Genomic DNA, 18,943 nt, shown 5'->3' with positions numbered 1-18,943 from the left:
CGTTTCATAATAATATATTTCATTAATTCACAATTTCATGAAACATGAAAATAAACACAAAACTTTCAATAACACATTTCTTATGCCATTTAAAAATAGTTAGTGTTGCCACATCTCATAGTTTGAACAATGACACAAAATTTCTGATCAAAGTTGTATTGTACACCACGACAAAGCTATCTCAACCCCAACTAGCTGAAACTAATGAGGGAGGTAAAGCTAGCTAGCAAATATGAGTGCACCCATCCGATCTCAATCTCAACTAGTAAGCTAGAGAGAGAGAGGATAATATAACCAATCTCAAGCCCACAAGTAGAGGAGGAACATATCCAATCTCAACCTCTTAAAGTGAGGAAGCAAATCAAAGTCTGTCATGCCAGCTTTCCATTCAAATAAACAAATATTTCAAATCATCACAAATCATCATATATGGTTGGCAATACAACAATTTCACAAACACTTCTAAATCATATACATCCGGCCACCCCATTGCTACAATACAATAAATGGCCAAACGTCTGCCTTTTTATCACAATAATAAATTCTTTTCAATATTAAAAATGTTCTTAAAACAATATAAATAATTCTCAATCAATCACAAATTCTTTTTTAATAAAGGAAATTCATATTTGAGCTTGTAAAAAATCTATTCTTTTCATTTGTAAATTTAAAATACAAGAAGATTAGAGTTGTGCATAAACCTTAACTTAGCCTCATTTCTTTGATTTATTTCTCTCTTTACTTTTAACCTCTTTTCTCCACTGAAATACACAATTTTAAAAGCTTCAATACATATTCTAACTTCCACTAGTAACTAACTAAATAAATTCCTAGTGAAATTCCTAAAATAACTATACATTCTAACTATTCCACTAATAACTAACTCAGGTAAAAGCAAGAATTAGCTTGTGCTTTCTTCATAAGATTTTTAGATTTATGTCTTACCTTTCATTTGGTTTTTGAATCACTTGATTCTAACTTATAGATCACAAGTTATGATCAAATAAGCAGGATCTAGTCAGATTGCCTTTTTCTTTCGGAATACAGGGCAAACTTTGGACAAGTTTTAAAACTCAATTTCAGTCAAGTTTCAGTCATAATTTGTCAACTTAGCCCTTCTGAAAGTTATTCCTCTGTGTCTTAGCTTTCCAACAAGGTAAAATTCACCTCATTTGGAATTTTACACAGTGAGTTATGTTCAAACAAGTAGGACATGTTCAGATGCATTCTTTACTAATCGCAGGATAGGTTCTAGGTAGTTTTTGGAGTCTAAATTTGAACAAGTTGCAATTAGAATTTAAAATTTTGTTCTTCAGGAAAGTTATTTCTTTATTCATAGCTTTTCAAAAAACTAAGAATCACCTCATTTGGGGTTCCCTAGAGTGAGTTATACCCATTTTAATCTAGACTATTCAAGACGCCCTGCTCCTAGATTCCAGTTTTTATGACTCAACTTCTAGCAATTATTCAAGGTATTTACAAATAGAATTCAGGCAATTTGTCTTTATGAAAGTTTTAGCATTATATCTTAGCTTTAATTTGCCACAAGTTTCAGGTCATTTGGAATTATAGAACTCAAGATATGGACTTAAAAGTCTAGTCTAGTTAAATTCAGCTAGATTACTTTACATGCTTATTCACAATGCCTACTTCAACATATACAAGCAACATAATTCCTAATAAGCAATACATCCTTTACACACACTAAGCATCATTTTTCTACATAAAAATTAGACATTTACATTCAAATTAGCTAAAACCCTGATAGGCATGAAACCCTAAGTAACAACTTTAGAAGAAATCAAGGTATTAAGAGTGCACATACCAAAATTTAAGCTCCTAATCTTTGCTTAGCTCTTCAATATCACCTCTAATCCACAAGAGGTGTTCTCACAAAATTAAAACTTAATTTGACTATCTTAAGTGATGGAAGGTGAGAAAATAAGTGGGAATTTCAGCCGAGGAGAAGATAAGGATGAAGATGATGGCTTTTGTCTCTTTCATTTGATATTTATATTAATTAATTCCCTAATGGCAGACTTATAAATATTTGTGAATGGAAAACTTGTAATTATGGGGAAATTCATAATCATTACATTTGACTATTCTTTTAATTAGGTTTAATTTTTCTAATCATGATTAGTTAAATTAATCCCACTTCATTAACTTAATTAATCTCATTTTTTTTATCAATATTTGACCTTTAAATTTAATTGACCAAATTTTGCTCTTACCGGGTTTCTGTCCATCTTTTCCCTAATGCCTGATAAGTCCCTAACTTCGTTTTTCACTTTGGTTTTTACTATGCTTATTTAAACTTATTTCTTTTCATTTTATTAACTTATTAATTCATAATAATGCTTCGATTAAGCCTCAATTAAGAATCTTGTAAGGTCCTATATGAATTAGAGTAGGAACTAGACCTATAGTCACTTCCCAATGGAGTCACCCATCACTAGGACTTGTGCACATTTAACTGATTTATACTCAACTTCTTTTATTTTTTCTTTAACCTTACTTGATCTTTATTAATTTAAATTATAACTCCTTACTTAAATTTAAGGATAGTTCCAAACATCCTAGCCTTCCGTACAGATGTTAGTTGCTAGAATAGTAGAATGTACAGAACTGATTGGAATGCTATATTCTGTACTGAAGCACCTTATCGTATCTTACTTTATTTATAATATATTTTAATGCCATTTTATTTTAAAACTCAATTGTCATACTTTATTCACTATTACTTTATTTTCCTTTAATATTTATATCAGAATATTTAAATAGAGAAACCAATGGAATTTCCCCTGTTTTATTACATTTGCCATATTACACTAATCACCTGTTTAAAAATTACATCAATATTATCATATTTCCAACTCATAATCCAATCAACATTTTCTAATTCAAATCATATAATCATTTCAATTCACATTAATCTCATAATCATTCCATACATAAAATTTTTAAAATTTATTAATTTACATAATGTACAAATTATTATACAAATTCATAATTTACAATACAGAATGTATCAATATTTACATGTACAAAAATAACTACTATGGCTTAGCAGACCCTACCAAAATGCACTGCAGAGTGAGGTGACATGCTGGACACTGGCTGCAGATCTGTACTCCTAAAATCCTAGTCTAATGTCTACTGGGCTTTATCTTCAATACCTACGTGTGGAAAAATCCAAAGTGCTAAGCATTTCTGCTTAGTGGTGCAATAATACAATGAAGATATAATTTACAAATAAAAGTAATAATTTTATGATTTTAATGCTTATAAGGAAAATGCATATTTAATGAAGTGTGGATTAGTTTAAGGCTAATTAAGATTTTTGATATCAACTCTTTCTAGCATCTTGTTGGTTGATCCTATAATGATCTTAAACATTATTTTTCATTATACTGATCTTTGGGAACATCTATTACATTGAGATCTTTCTTTTTCTTTATCTTATTATTCAATTTTTTTTTTACCTTATTTCAATACATTTTAATCTCATTAATACTTTTTAATGCCTAAGTAACGTATAACAGACTGATTGGACTAGATAAGTGGGTAAACTAGCGCCGGACACATCTGTGCCTCAGCCTGTCGTACCGTTGGACACATAATGTCAACTAGGTATGCAATAGAATGGCTAAAAAGCTATAACATCAATCGGGCATAAAGCCATCTACATCATCATGTAACAGAATGGCATGGAAGCCATGATAACAGAATGCCATAAAAGCCATGAGAACAGAATGGCATAAAGCCATAAGCAGTACTGCAAATCAGAACCCTATTGGCATGCCAATATATCCAACCCATACATAAGGTCTAGGCATATATGGGCAATTATTATTAATAAGTATTCATAATTCTCATCATTACTCTATATGTACTATTCATTGCATTATCCATGCTCAAAACCATTTCCTGCCATTCACATGTCCATATAAATTATGTATTCATCAAATCATATATGTGAAATATAGATCACAATTTATGTCATTTGATGAACATCTGAAAAATTCCAAAATTTTGCATTTGGTTTTCCTCTTATATTGAACTAAGCTATAGTGATAAATTGGTCATACATTCCTCATGAAAATTATTCCTTTATGTCCTAGCTTTAATTTCCTTTTTGAATCATTCAATTTGATGATTTGTAGCTAAAGTTATAGTCAATTTTTTAAGTACTGGTCCAGTGGCCAATATTGTTTCCAGAACCTAACAGATTCTGGAACTCAACTTTATCAAGTTATTTGATTATGTTACAGCAATAATTTGGCATGGTGATCTTCATATGAGTTGTTCCCCTATGTCTCATGGTTACATAGGTTCAAGATTCACTGAATTTGAAGTTGTGTAGGGTGAGTTATAGCCAATTAACTAACCTAGACTCATTAATCCTATGCATTCAGGATTTTAGGTTTAGGTCAACTTTTGCAATTAGCATTTAGGGTTCTTACACTCAAACTTTGAGTAACATTTCTAAACCAAAGTTGTAGCTCTATTTCTTAAGTTTTCAGATCATCTTGATTCACTCCAATAGAAGTTTTCTAGTAGAAGTTATGGTCTATTTACCATTCGGGTGTCAAATGTCACATCTGTCCAGGTGCAGGAATTCCATATTGGGAATTTATGATTTCTCCTAGCAATTTCCCTAAGTTGCATTTGGTTCTGGGTTCTGGTCAAAACATCAAAATTGTAGCTCTAGGTCTTATGAAGATTTTGACTTTTGAATTACTGCATTTGAAGTTTTTTAGACTGAGTTATGGCATTTTTACTACAACTGGTCGGATACCTTGAAATTTAGGATTTCCAGGTCAGGTTTGGTTCAGGTTAGATTTGATGGACCAACTTTGCCTAACCATTTGGTTGAGTTAGGATCAAAACTAGGTCTCCTGGTCCCCATGAAAAATGTTGTCCTGTAACACCCCTATATTCGGCAGTGCGTTCTACTGTTCCGATGACCGGTGTCTGTCCGAACAGCTAGGATGCCTAGAACTATACTTAAATGTTAGTGAGGAGACATAAAATAATGAAATACAATAGAGGAAAATACAAGAAAAACAAAGGAAAAATAAAAGCAATGTAATGTGATTTAGTTAAACAAGCCAAAAATCGTAGCGATGGGTGACCGCACCGGGAAGTTGCGGTGATGACCGTTGACTAGCCCTAGACCGCGGGAAATCCTGGAAAATATTTTTAGGACTTATATAAACATTATTGAGGTATAAATGACTTTAGAAATGTCAAAAAAAATTAATTAATTAGTGCAAAGAAAAGTGAAAAATCAAGAAACCGATGAAAATCGGTGTTACAAACAAATTGGGAATGCAACCCAAATAGGGGCATTTTGGTCATTTGACACCTAGAATAGCCTTTTGACCTCAATATCCATTAAAAATGAGTGATAGCACACTTTGAAAATGTCATAAAAATTAAAATTTATGGTACATAATATAAATGATGGAAGTTGAGGCATAAAAATATAAATTGAGGAAATTTGAATAAACAAATATTAAAACTCATGAAAGTGCTCCACTAAGGCAGATTTGGGACCACTATATAAACTAAATGGGACAGCATAAGTCATCTTCAACCTCCAGAAATTGCACCAGTCAAAGCTCTCCCAAGCAAGCTCCCATGGCCGAAGTGAACACACCTCCATGCAACCCTCTTCAAGCCATTTTTTTCACTTGATTCCTTCATTAATTATAATACCCCTACATTCGGTAGTGCGTTCTATTGTTCTGGTGACCAGTGTCTGTCTGGACAGCTGGAGTGCCTGGAGTTATACTTAAATATTAGTGAGGAGATATGAAATAATGAAATACAAGAGAGGAAAATACAAAAAAAATAAAGGAAAAATAATAGCAATGAAATGTAACTAAGTTAAATGAGCCAAAAACCATAGCGATGGGCAAGTGCATCGAGAAGTTACGGTGAAGGCAATTGTCGGCCCCAGGACTGTGGGAAACCCTCAGAAATAATTTTTGGGACGTAATTAAAGGCCTATAGAGGTGTAATTGACTTTAGAAATGTCAAAGAAAAATTAATGAATTAGTACAAATAAAAACAAAAAATAAAGAAACCAACAAAAATCTGTGTTACCGAAAAATTGGGAATACAAACCGAATAGGGGCATTTTGGTCAATTGACACCTAGAGTTGACTTTTGACCTAAATGTCCATTAAAAATAAATAGTATTAAATTTTGAAAATCACATGAAAAATGAACTTATGTATAAAATGTAATTAAAGGAAGCATGGGCTGTTAATTGCAAATAATGAAAACTTGATTATTTTAATAATTTATTAATTATTAGTGGTGTGACAGCCCTTACCCGTTTACAGTGTAGCCGAGCAAGTTATGCCACTCAATGTGCCGGAGCACCAATTTATGTTTTTATTACAATTTATCCCTTTATAATTCATTTATTTTCAATTTTGATAAATCTGAATTTATCCTCAAATTTTATAGAAAATTCGGCAGAGTGTCGGCTGTAAATTGGAAAAACAGTTCTTCTGAACCTTTTTAAAAACACTTCCAATATAATTTCCAAATCCAAACTCCATTATACACATTCAAGTCAATCTCAAAATCTCAATCTCAAATCACAAAACTATTTCCAAAAATTTTTCTTTTCAGTTCACATCATCACTGGAAGTTCATTCATAAATAATTCTCAACATTTCATTTATCAACATACATTATGCAGAAAATCTCAATAATATGAAATTTTATATATTTACATTAATACATAATTATAGGAGTTTATAGTTACAATCCAAACTAATACAAAATGCAAAAATACAAAAGGGCCACCTATAGTCCTAATGTCCTACCATATGCAGTGCAGATGTGAGGTGACTCTGGACCTCGGATGCAGCTCTGAAGGCTCATCCCGTTTGATGTCTGATGGGCTCCCCAGCTAAGTCTCCAGTACCTGCGCGTGGCAAAAGCGACGCGTTAAGCAATTCTGGTTAGTGGTGATAATATAAAATAAAATAAAATAGAATAAAATAATTATGCATAATGTATGATTTCATTTTTGGGTAGACTTAATTTCTGGTATTATTTGCAGTATTATTCACTTAAAATTTGATAAGGTTTATTATCATTGCCCGAGTAACCCATACTAGTTGACTGAACTGGATAAATGGGTAAACTGGCACTTGGTACTAAGTACCTCGGACCATCACACCATCGGTCACATTGTGTCTCTCGGTGTGCAACAAAACAGCTAATAAGCTATAATAATGATCAGGGTTAAAACCCAAGTATATCAACTCAAATAACATAGCCAAAGGCTATTATTTCACAGAATGGCATGGGAAAGTCATGAAACACAGAATGGCATGAAGCCATATGCAGTACTGCTAACAGAACCCTATTGGCATGCCAAGCTATCCAAACCAATCTTGTTAGGTATACTAGGGCATTTTACACTTTTGAGTTTTACAATTTTTGAATTTCAGGTTTTGGTGTTACTATTCACTTCATTAGTCAACCAAAATGTTGACTTTTGCACAGAAAATAGGTACATTGGTTTTAATACTCCCAAAATACCACATTTTGCATTTAAAATTTGTTGGTATTGCTTGCCAATACCATTTCTAAGTTTAATGTTAATTAAGCAGAATTTTCAGTTTTCATGCTTTATTTTTACTGTTCCATTGATCATTTTTGCAGTGGGAATTTGGCAAAATGATCAACATGAAAGTTGTTCCTTGTTTTGTCTAGTTCAATTTCCTTTTTTAAATCACTCCATTTGGAGTTTTGTAGCTCAAGTTATGGTGCAAAAACCACAACTGGCCGGATTGAAATTTTTCTGGGCTGACCATATCTATAGTGTAATGAACAGTGACTGCAACTCACTTATTGGATAGGTTCTGGTCATAATTTGGGTAAGGTTCCTTCATGAAAGTTGTTGGTCTATATCTCAGCTTGTTTCTGGTAAAATTTCAGGTCAATTGGACCTTTCTACATTGAGTTATGGCCAAATGATCAATCACTGTTCATTTGGTCATTTTGCCCAGGCAGACTGCAGATCACCCGGATTAGGGCAAGCTTTTGGTCCACCTGGTTTGGTTTTATGGGCATGGTTTCTTCACCAAAGTTGTGCCATTATGTGTCTAGTTTCATGTCCAATTGGCCTTGCACCAATTTAACCTCTAAAATTCAAGTTATGGCTGCCCAAACCTGCTGGACTGAAGTCCAATTCTGCAGGTCACTCCAATTTTGCTGGTCACTCTAATGGCAGCCACACCAAACCCAATCCCATCACTCAATACACTTCATTTTTTATTTAAACAGAAATAAATAGTCACTAATTGACTATTAAAACCTATTTCATCATCACATGGTCAAAATCCCATTTTTGCACTCCAAACCCTAACTCAAACATTACTACACATGCATTTTCACTTCATTTCATCAATCCACTTAGTAAATACATATTATGGGCAGCCATGATAGTCTTTTAATTTCATTAAACTCAACACAATCAAACCCTAACCATGGCTACCAAAAGTCTAGGGTTTACATACAAATGGTATTCGACAATTTTTTTTCTTTGTCATTTACACTCATTCAAAGTCCTTATGATGAATTTAAAGTAAAATTCACGGTTAGGTCACAAACCTCAAAGGATTGAGATTTTCCTACTTGCTAAAGCTCTTGTTTTCCTCTTCTTTTTGCTCCTAAAAGAATCACCAAGGTGTAATAGCAAGTTTTTGTGTTGCTAGGTTAGGGTTTAGTTGGGTAAAAGTGGGGGAAATCAAGCTTTCAAAAGCTTGCTAATGGGTGACCATGGTGGGAGGGTGGCGGCATGAAGAAGAAGGAGAGAGGGATTCTGATTTTTGTTTCCTTTTCCAGCCTATTCTATCTCTTTTAAATAGAGTTATGCCATGTGTCAATGTTAGATTGGGTAGGAGAGTTTTAATGACATCATGTTAATGTCATAAATCTATTTTCTTTCATTTTTCTCTCTATTTCTTGTCTATTTAATTGCAATTAAATTTTTGACAATATTTATTTATATTTTATGTTATATAAATTATTTATTTAACTGGACAAGTTGGCCCAAAAATCATTTCTGAAGACGAAATGATCAAAATGTCCTCCATTTGGCTTAATGGGTCAAAATTGTCTGTACCGATTGAAAAATTTTTCTAAGTATTTTCTTGGCATTCTAATGCCATAAGAACCTCAATGACCCTTCTCTTGAGTCCCAAGATTTATTTTTTAATTTTTCCTAAATTTTTTTCTTATTAATATTTGAGTAAATTTTTGGTTCCTCACTTTAGTTTAAATATTTTTCCGAACGTTCTAGCTGTCCGGACCGACACTGGTCACCGGAACAGTAGACTGTATGGACTAGCTAAAATGAGGATGTTATAACTCTTCCCCTCTAATAAAAATTTCATCCTCGAAATTTACCTGATGCAAACAGTTGAGGAAACTGTTGCCTCATTATCTCTTCACTTTCCCTAGTTGCCTCTTCAGTGTTGTGGTGCCTCCAAAGTACTTTCACCAATTGAATTTTTTTATTTCTCAGTTCCTTCACTTCCCGAGCTAGGAATTGTATAGGTTCTTCTATATATGTCAAGTCCAGTTGAATTTCAATCTCTTTTATGGAAATGACATGTGAAGGGTCTGAGCGATACCTTCTCAGCATGGAAATATGGAATACATTATGAATTTTATCCAGTTATGGTGGTAAAGCTAGCCGATAGGCCACTGGTCCCACACGTTCAATGACTTCATATGAGCCAATGAACCTAGGGCTTAACTTACCCTTTCTCCCAAACCTCAATACTTTCTTCCACAGTGAGACTTTGAGAAATACTTTATCGCCAACTGCATACTCTATCTCTTTTCTCTTTAAGTCGGCATAAGATTTCTGTCTATCTGAGGCAACCTTCAAGTTAGCTTTGATTATCTTCACTTTCTCCTCAATCTGTTTCACCAGGTCTGGTCCTACCAACTTATCTTCTCCCAATTCAGTCCAACACACTAGGGTTCTACATTTCCTCCCATACAGTGCTTCATACGGAGCCATTTGAATGCTAGCTTAGTAGCTATTATTATAGGTGAATTCTGCCAGTGGGAGGTATCTATCCCAACTCCCCTCAAACTCAATGACACAACTCCTTAGCATATCCTCCAGGATCTATCACATAATTCACATTGTTACTATCATTTCAATTTATTAATTGCAAAAATTCAATTAGTTCTTAGGTTTACCTGGATTACTCGTTCTGACTGTCCATCTGTTTGGGGATGAAAAGCCGTGATAAAACGGAGTTGTGTGCCCAAGGATTCTTGCAACTTTTTCTAGAATCTCGATGTAAACCTTGGGTCTCGGTCAGATATGATGGAAAGTGGGATTCCATGTAGTCTAACTATCTCACTGATATACAATTCTGCTAGCTTCTCCAGTGAGTAGTCAGTCCTAACTGGCAGAAAATGTGCTGACTTCATCAATCTATCCACTATCACCCACACTGCATCATGCTTCTTTTGGGTGAAAGGTAGACCACTAACAAAATCCATAGTGACCCAGTCCCATTTCATTTAGGTATGTTTATAGGCTATAGCAATCCTGATGGAACTTGATGTTTTGCTTTAACTTGCTGACATGTCAAACACTTAGTCACATAGTCAGCTATATCCCTCTTCATACCAGGCCACCAATAATGAAGCTTTAAATCATTATACATTTTTGTGCTCCTCGAGTGCATAGCATAAACACTAGTGTGTGCTTCTTTCAGAATACTAGTCTTCAGTTCCCCATCATCTGGTACACATACTCTTCCCCTGTAGTACAAACACCCATCTGCTTTCACCTCATATTCAGTTTCCTTCCCCTCAGGAATTTTACCCATAATGGCCATTAGTTTTTCATCTGCCCTCTGCCCATTTTGTATCTGCTGCAGCAGGGTTGGCCTCACTTGCAACTCAGCCAAAATAGCTCCATCTTGAGCTAAGGACAGACAGGCATTTAGTGATCTTAAAGCTGTGATGGACTTCCTGCTCAAAGCATGAGCAACTACATTTGCCTTCCTAGGATGATAATCTATCACACAATCATAGTCCTTTAGGAACTCAATCCATCGCCTCTGTCTAAGATTGAGCTCCTTCTGGGTTGGCAAATATTTTAGACTCTTGTGGTCTGTATAGATGTAACATTTTTCACCATATAAATAATGCCTCCATATCTTCAGTGCTAAGATAATTGCTGCTAACTCTAGGTCATGAGTAGGGTAGTTCTGTTCATGTGGCGTTAACTGCCTGGAAGTATAGGCGACCACTTTCCCCTCTTGCATCAATACACACCCTAGCCCATTATGCGAGGCATCACTGTAGATCACAAAGTCTTTCCCCGACACTAGCTGTGTTAACACTGGTGCTTCTATCAACATAGCCTTTAGCCTCTCAAAACTAGCTTGGCACTTATCGTTCCAGCTAAATTTCACATTCTTGTGTAACAACTTAGTCATTGGAGCAGCTATAAGAGAGAACCCCTTCACAAATCTTCTGTAATACCCAGCTAACCCCAAGAAACTTCTGACCTCAGTTGTATTTCTGGGAGGCTTCCATTCCATCACTGCTTCTATTTTTTTGGGATCCACTCTAATCCCCTCAGCTGATACTATGTGTCCAAAGAAAGAGATCTAACTCATCCAGAAGTCACACTTGGACAACTTAGCATACAGCTTCTTTTCTCATAGGGTTTGTAGAATAATCCTCAAATATTCATCATATTCTTCCCTAGTCTTGGAATACACTAGAATATCATCAATAAAGACCACTATAAACTGATCTAGATATGGATGGAAGATACAGTTCATAAGGTCCATAAATGCTGGTGGTGCATTTGTTAACCCAAACGGCATTACTAGAAATTCATAACGCCCATACCGGGTTCTGAATGCAGATTTTGACACATCTGCATCCTTTACCCTCAACTGATGATACCTTGATCTGAGATCAATTTTTGAAAATACACTGGCTCCTTTCAACTGATCAAACAGATCGTCGATTCTAGGTAATGGATATTTGTTCTTCACAGTTACCTTGCTCAGCTGTCGGTAATCAATACACAATCTCAAAGTTCCATCCTTCTTCTTCACAAATAGCATCGGAGCTCCCCATGGTGACACACTGGGGCGTATGAAACCCTTATCGAGTAACTCCTGCAACTGAGTTTTCAATTCCTTCAATTCAGTGGGTGCCATCATATAAGGAGTAATAGAAATGGGTGCTGTACCCGGCATTACCTCAATAGCAAACTCGACTTCCCTTTCTGGTGGTAAACCAAGCAACTCTTCAGGAAATACATCTGGGAAGTCTCTTACTATGGGTGTATCACCCAAGTTTGGCTTAGCCTGCCTAGTATCAACCACGTGTGCTAGGTAAGCTTCACAACCTTTTCTCATCAATCTTCTTGCAACTGTGGCTGAGATAACATTAGATAGGAAATTTGTCCTTTCACCCATAACAGTGATCTCATTACCCTCAGAAGATTTAGAGAAATCCTTTTCAATTTGTAATCAACTATTGCCTGGTGACGTGACAACCAGTCCATACTTAAAATCACGTAAAACTCATAGAAGGGCAAATCAATTAGGTCTGCCGAGAATTCATACCCCTGAATCCTCAACGGGCAACCTTTATACACTTTATTCACTACCACACTGTGGCCTAATGGATTTGTGACTAGAATGTCTTGATCACTCTCCTCTACTGGAACTCCCCTCTCTATGGGTAGTTTGATGCAAATGTAGGAATGAGTGGATCCAAGATCCACCAATGCATGTACAGAAGTGTTGTAGAGGGAAAACGTAACCCTGATGACATCTGGGGCATCTTGTTCTTCCTTAGCTCTGATGGCATAGGCCCTGGCTAGTATTCTAGTGTCTGGCCTCTCAGCTGATTCGGATGTAGGCCTCAGTGATGGACCAGCTACCTCAGATTTACCGGGCTTCCTACCCCTTTGTGGTGCAGGAGCAGGTCTGTCAGTTTGTATTGGAGCAACTATAGTAGTCCTCTTTGGACAATTCTTGATTTGATGTTCTGTCGATCCACACAGTAAGCATGCATCGGTCACTCGCCAACACTCCCCCTTATACCACTTCTGACAGTACTGACAAACAGAAGATGTAGGGGCTGGTCCCCTAAACACTGTCCCTGGAGAGCTTCCCATTGATGGTGTGGAATGGCCTCTCCTAGGTGTGAACTGTGGTCTAGGCCCCTGAGACTGGCCCTGACCCTGTACTGGACTGACCCGGACCCCTCTTCTGTTGTCTTTCCCTTCTATTTTGTTCATTGATTATGACCTTTTCCACTTTTGATGCAGCATCTACTAGCTTAGCAAAATCTGTGATCTCCAGTACTGTGATCATGACTTTGATGTTGTCATTGAGCCCTTCTTCAAACCTTCTGCACCTCTCTGCCTCTGTAGGGACTATCTCCCTCCCATATCTGCTCAGTCTAACAAACTCACGCTCATATTCCACCACTGACAATTGCCTCTGTCTCAGACTGATAAACTCTCTTCTTCACTCTTCCAAATATACTTTGCTAACATATTTCTTCCTGAACTCTGTGAAAAAGAATTCCCAGGTAATCCGTTCAGGTTGCACCTCACTGGTTACTGTGTCCCACCACTGATATGCATCATCCTGAAGTAGGAACACAGCACCATTCAGGTTCTGCTCGGGGGTGCAGTTAAGCTATTTCAAAACTCTGATGGTTCTATCCAACTAGTTTTTTGCTGTCATGGGATCATCCTCCCTCTTTCCAAAGAAGTCCACAGCCCCATGCTTTCTCAATTTCTCCAAATGAGATTTCTGTGGTGCTGGTGGTGGTTGTGGAATTGCCCCCATCATTTACCAGTAGAATTCAGTCATTTGCTGAAATAGCGCAAACTGAGGTTGGGCAGGTGCCTCAGCTACTGGTGGAGCAGATTCTCCCTTGCCCCCAGATTCAGCCCTTGGTGGAGCATGACTCTCAACCTCTTCACCAACTACTCTTTGCGAAGCAGGATCCATATCCTATTCAAAATAAGAAAACAAACACATATACATCAGTGTCACCTCAACACTTACAAATGCAATGCAATGGTATGCACTCTATCTAGGCCCAAAAATGCCTAAACCGATGCTCTGATACCACTAAATGTGACACCCCTTACCCGTCTACAGTGTAGCCAAGCAAGTTATGCCACTCAGTGTGCCGGAGCACCAATTTATGTTTCTATTACAATTTATCCCTTTATAATTCATTTATTTTCAATTTTGATAAATCTGAATTTATCTGTAAATTTTATATAAAATCAGACAGAGTGCCGGCTGTAAATTGGAAAAACAGTTCTTCTGAACCTCCTTAAAAACACTTCCAATATAATTTCCAAATCCAAACTCCATTATACACATTCAAGTTAATCTCAAAATCTCAATCTCTAATCACAATACTATTTCCAAAAATTTTTCTTTTCAGTTCACATCATCACTGGAAGCTCATTCATAAATAATTCTCAACATTTCATTTATCAACATACATTATATAGAAAATCTCAATAATATGAAATTTCATATATTTACAATAATACATAATTACAGGAGTTTATACTTACAATTCAAACTAATACAAAATGCAAAAATATAAAAGGACCACCTATAGTCCAAACATCCTACCATATGCAGTGCAGATGTGAGGTGACTCTGGACCCCGGATGCAGCTCTGAAGGCTCACCCCGTCTGATGTCTGCTGGGGTCCCCAGCTAAGTCTCCAGTACCTGCGCATGGCAAAAGCGATGCGCTAAGCAATTCTGTTTAGTGGTGACAATATAAAACAAAATAAAATAGAATAAAATAATTATGCATAATGTATGATTTCATTTTTTGGTAGACTTAATTTCTGGTATTATTTGGAGTATTATTCACTTAAAATTTGGTAAGGTTTATTATCATTGCCCGAGTAACCCATACTAGTTGACTGGACTAGATAAATGGGTAAACTGGCACTGGGTACTAAGTATCTCGGACCATCACACCATCGGTCACATTGTGTCTCCCAGTGTGCAACAGAACAGCTAATAAGCTATAATAATTATGAGGGTTAAAACCCAAGTATATCAACTCAAATAACATAGCCAAAGGCTATTATTTCACAGAATGGCATGGGAAAGCCATGAAACACATAATGGCATTAAGCCATATGTAGTATTGCTAACAGAACCCTATTGGCATGCCAAGCTATCCAAACCAATCTTGTTAGGTATACTAGGGCATTTTACACTTTTGAGTTTTATAATTTTTGAATTTCAAGTTTTGGTATTACTATTCACTTCATTAGTCAACTAAAATGTTGACTTTTGCATAGACAATAGGTACATTGGTTTTAATACTCCCAACATACCACATTTTGCGCTTAAAATTTATTGGTATTGGTTGCCAAAACCATTTCTAAGCTTAATGTTAATTAAGCAGAATTTTCAGTTTTCATGCTTCATTTTACTGTTCCATTGGTCATTTTTGCAGTGGGAATTTGGCACAATGATCAACACGAAAGTTGTTCCTTATTTTGTCTAGTTGAATTTCCTTTTTTTAATCACTCCATTTGGAGTTTTATAGCTCAACTTATGGTCCGAAAACCACAACTAGCCGGATTGAAATTTTTCTGGACTGACCATATCTACAGTGCAGTTAACAGTAACTGCAACTCACTTGTTGGATAGGTTCCGGTCATAATTTGGGTTAGGTTCCCCCATGAAAGTTGTTGGTCTATATCTCATCTTGTTTCTAGTAAAATTTCAGGTCAATTGGACCTTTCTACATTGAGTTATGGCCAAATGAATAATCACTGTTCATTTTGCCCAGGCAGACTGCAGATCACCCGGATTAGAGCAAGCTTTTGGTCCACTTGACTTGGATTTATGGGCATGGTTTCTTCACCAAAGTTGTTCCATTATGTGTCTAGTTTTATGTCCAATTGGCCTTGCACCAATTTAACCTCTACAATTCATGTTATGGCTGCCCAAACCTACTGGACTCAAGTCCAATTCTGCAGGTCACTCCAATTTTGCTATCACTCTAATGGCAGCCACACCAAACCCAATCCCATCACTCAATACACTTCATTTTTTATTTAAACAGAACTAAATGGTCACTAATTGACCATTAAAACCTATTTTCATCATCACATGGTCAAAATCCCATTTTTCCACTCCAAACCCTAACTCAAACATTACCACAAATGCATTTTCACTTCATTTCATCAATCCACTTAGTAAATACATATTATGGGCAGCCATGATAGTCTTTTAATTTCATTAAACTCAACACAATCAAACCCTAACCATGGCTACCAAAAATCTAGGGTTTACATACAAATGGTATTCAATAATTTTTTTCTTTGTAATTCACACTCATTCAAAGTCCTTATCATGAATTTAAAGTAAAATTCATGGTTAGGTTACTAACCTAAAAGGAGTGAGATTTTCCCACTTGCTAAAGCTCTTATTTTCCTCTTCTTTTTGCTCTCGACAGAATCACCAAGGTGTAAGAGCAAGTTTTTGTGTTGCTAGGTTAGGGTTTAGTTGGGTAAAAGTGGGGGAAATCAAGCTTTCAAAAGCTTGCTAATGGGTGACCATGGTGGGAGGGTGGCAGCATGAAGAAGAAGGAGAGAGGGGTTCTGATTTTTGTTTCCTTTTCCAGCCCATTCTATCTCTTTTAAATAGAGTTATGCCATGTGTCTATGTTAGATTGGGTAGGAGAGTTTTAATGACATCATGTTGATGTCATAAATCAATTTTCTTTCATTTTTCTCTCCGTTTCTTGTCTATTTAATTGCAATTAAATTTTTGACAATATTTATTTATATTTTATGTTATATAAATTATGTATTTAACTGGACAAGTTGGCCCAAAAATTATCTCTGAAGACGAAATGACCAAAATGCCCTCCATTTGGCTTAATGGGTCAAAATTGTCTGTACCGATTGAAAATTTTTTCTAAGTATTTTCTTGGCATTCTAATGCCATAAGAACCTCAATGACCCTACTCTGGAGTCCCAAGAATTATTTTATAATTTTTCCTCAATTTTTTTCTTATTAATATTTGAGTAAATTTTTGGTTCCTTACTTTAGTTTAAATATTTTTCCGAACGTTCTAGCTGTCCAGACAGACACTGGTCACCGAAACAGTGGACTGTACGGACTAGCTAAAATGAGGATGTTACAAGTGGGGGGGGGGGTATAAAAGCCAAAAGTGGATAGAATTTTCCACTATCTTCATTCATCTTGTTCACCTCTCAAGTTGCCAAATTTAAATTCCTCTCAAACCTCCCTTGAAACACCTTCATGCAAGCTTTAATCTCACTCAATCTCACCATGATTTCCACTAATCCTTTCACAAGAAATTGTCCACACATCGTGGGAAAGCTATAGCTAGCAAGAAAAGGAGCTTTGGTGAAGGTTGAGAAGTGGTCAACTAAAGGTAAATGCTTATATCTTTAACTTGCTTTGTAACACCCTCCCGGTAGCAACTCCGTACATTCTACTGTTCCGGTGACCGGTGTCGGTCCGGACAGCTAGAACGTCCGGAAAAATATTTAAACTAAAGTCAGGAACCATAATTAACTCAAATATTAATAAGAAAAATTTGGTAAAAATTTTAGAAATAAAATATAACCAAGTTAAACGAGCCGGTGCCCTAGAGATGGGTAACCAGAGGGAAGTTGCGGTTCTCGCAACGAGGAGCCCTAGACCCGGGGGAAAAATCATAACATAATTTTTGGGACTCCAGAGAAGGGTCATTGAGGTTCCCATATCATTAGAATGCCAAGAAAATATTTAGAAAAATTTTTCAATCGGTACAGACAATTTTGACCCGTTAAGCCAAACGGAGGGCATTTTGGTCATTTCGCCTTCAGAGGTGATTTTTGGACGACTTGTCCAGTTGAGTAAATAATTAATATGACATAAAATATGAATAAACATTACTAGAAATTAAATTGAAAATGAGTAGTGGAGAAAAGAAAGGAAAATGGGAAAAAGACTTATTTATGACATCATTGTGATGTCAATTAAAATTTTCCACCAATCACACTTAAGCAACTAATTGACAAACAAATAAAAGAGACTAAAAGAAGACCAAAATAACAAAAATTACAGCAGCCATCTCCCTCCCCAAAAGCCAGCCGAAACATGCCCTAGACCCCTCCATTGATTTTTTTTCAATCAAGCTTAATTTCTCCTTTGTTTCCACCACTAAACCCTAAACCCCTTCATCAAAACTTAACCACACCTCTTGGGGAAGTGTTTGGCAGCCTAGAAAGTGAAGGAAAGTGAAGATTTAACTTGGTAAAAATCTGCCTACAAGAGGTTAGTGCATTTATATCCTCAAAACTCTTTATTTTCATGGTTTGGGACTTGAAACTTAGTGAGAATTGCAATTTAAATGAACAAAAACTCATGTGTATGAGTACATAAATTTCAGCTGCCCTAGCTATGGAATAGGAGGGAGTGTTTTTGATGAGCTTGAAGTGAACTAGAATCATATTGGAAGTTTATAAACACAAGAATAATGAATTAAAAGCTAACCAAGGTAAATTATATAAAACATGAATTTGAATTAGGGTTTTGTGAGCAAAATGTAAACTTGGTTTAGGAAATTACTAGAGAACATTTTAATGGTCAATTAGTGACCATTTTAGGTAAGTTGACCATAAAATGGACTGAAAAATAGGATTGCAAAGTGAAGTTGCAGTCGCCCTAGACAAAGCAGCAGAGGGACTGAAAATTCAATCCACTTGCACTGCCATAACTTGGGCTGTGTTGATCCAATTGGTGTTTGGCCAATTGGACATGAAACTAGGCTTATAATGGCACATTTTTGCTGAAGAAGCCATGCCCAAAAGACCAAAGCAAGAG

This window comes from Hevea brasiliensis, chromosome 4 (genome assembly GCF_030052815.1).
Source record: "Hevea brasiliensis isolate MT/VB/25A 57/8 chromosome 4, ASM3005281v1, whole genome shotgun sequence".
In the NCBI taxonomy this organism is placed as follows: domain Eukaryota; kingdom Viridiplantae; phylum Streptophyta; class Magnoliopsida; order Malpighiales; family Euphorbiaceae; genus Hevea; species Hevea brasiliensis.
Note: the sequence above shows the minus strand (reverse complement) of the source record.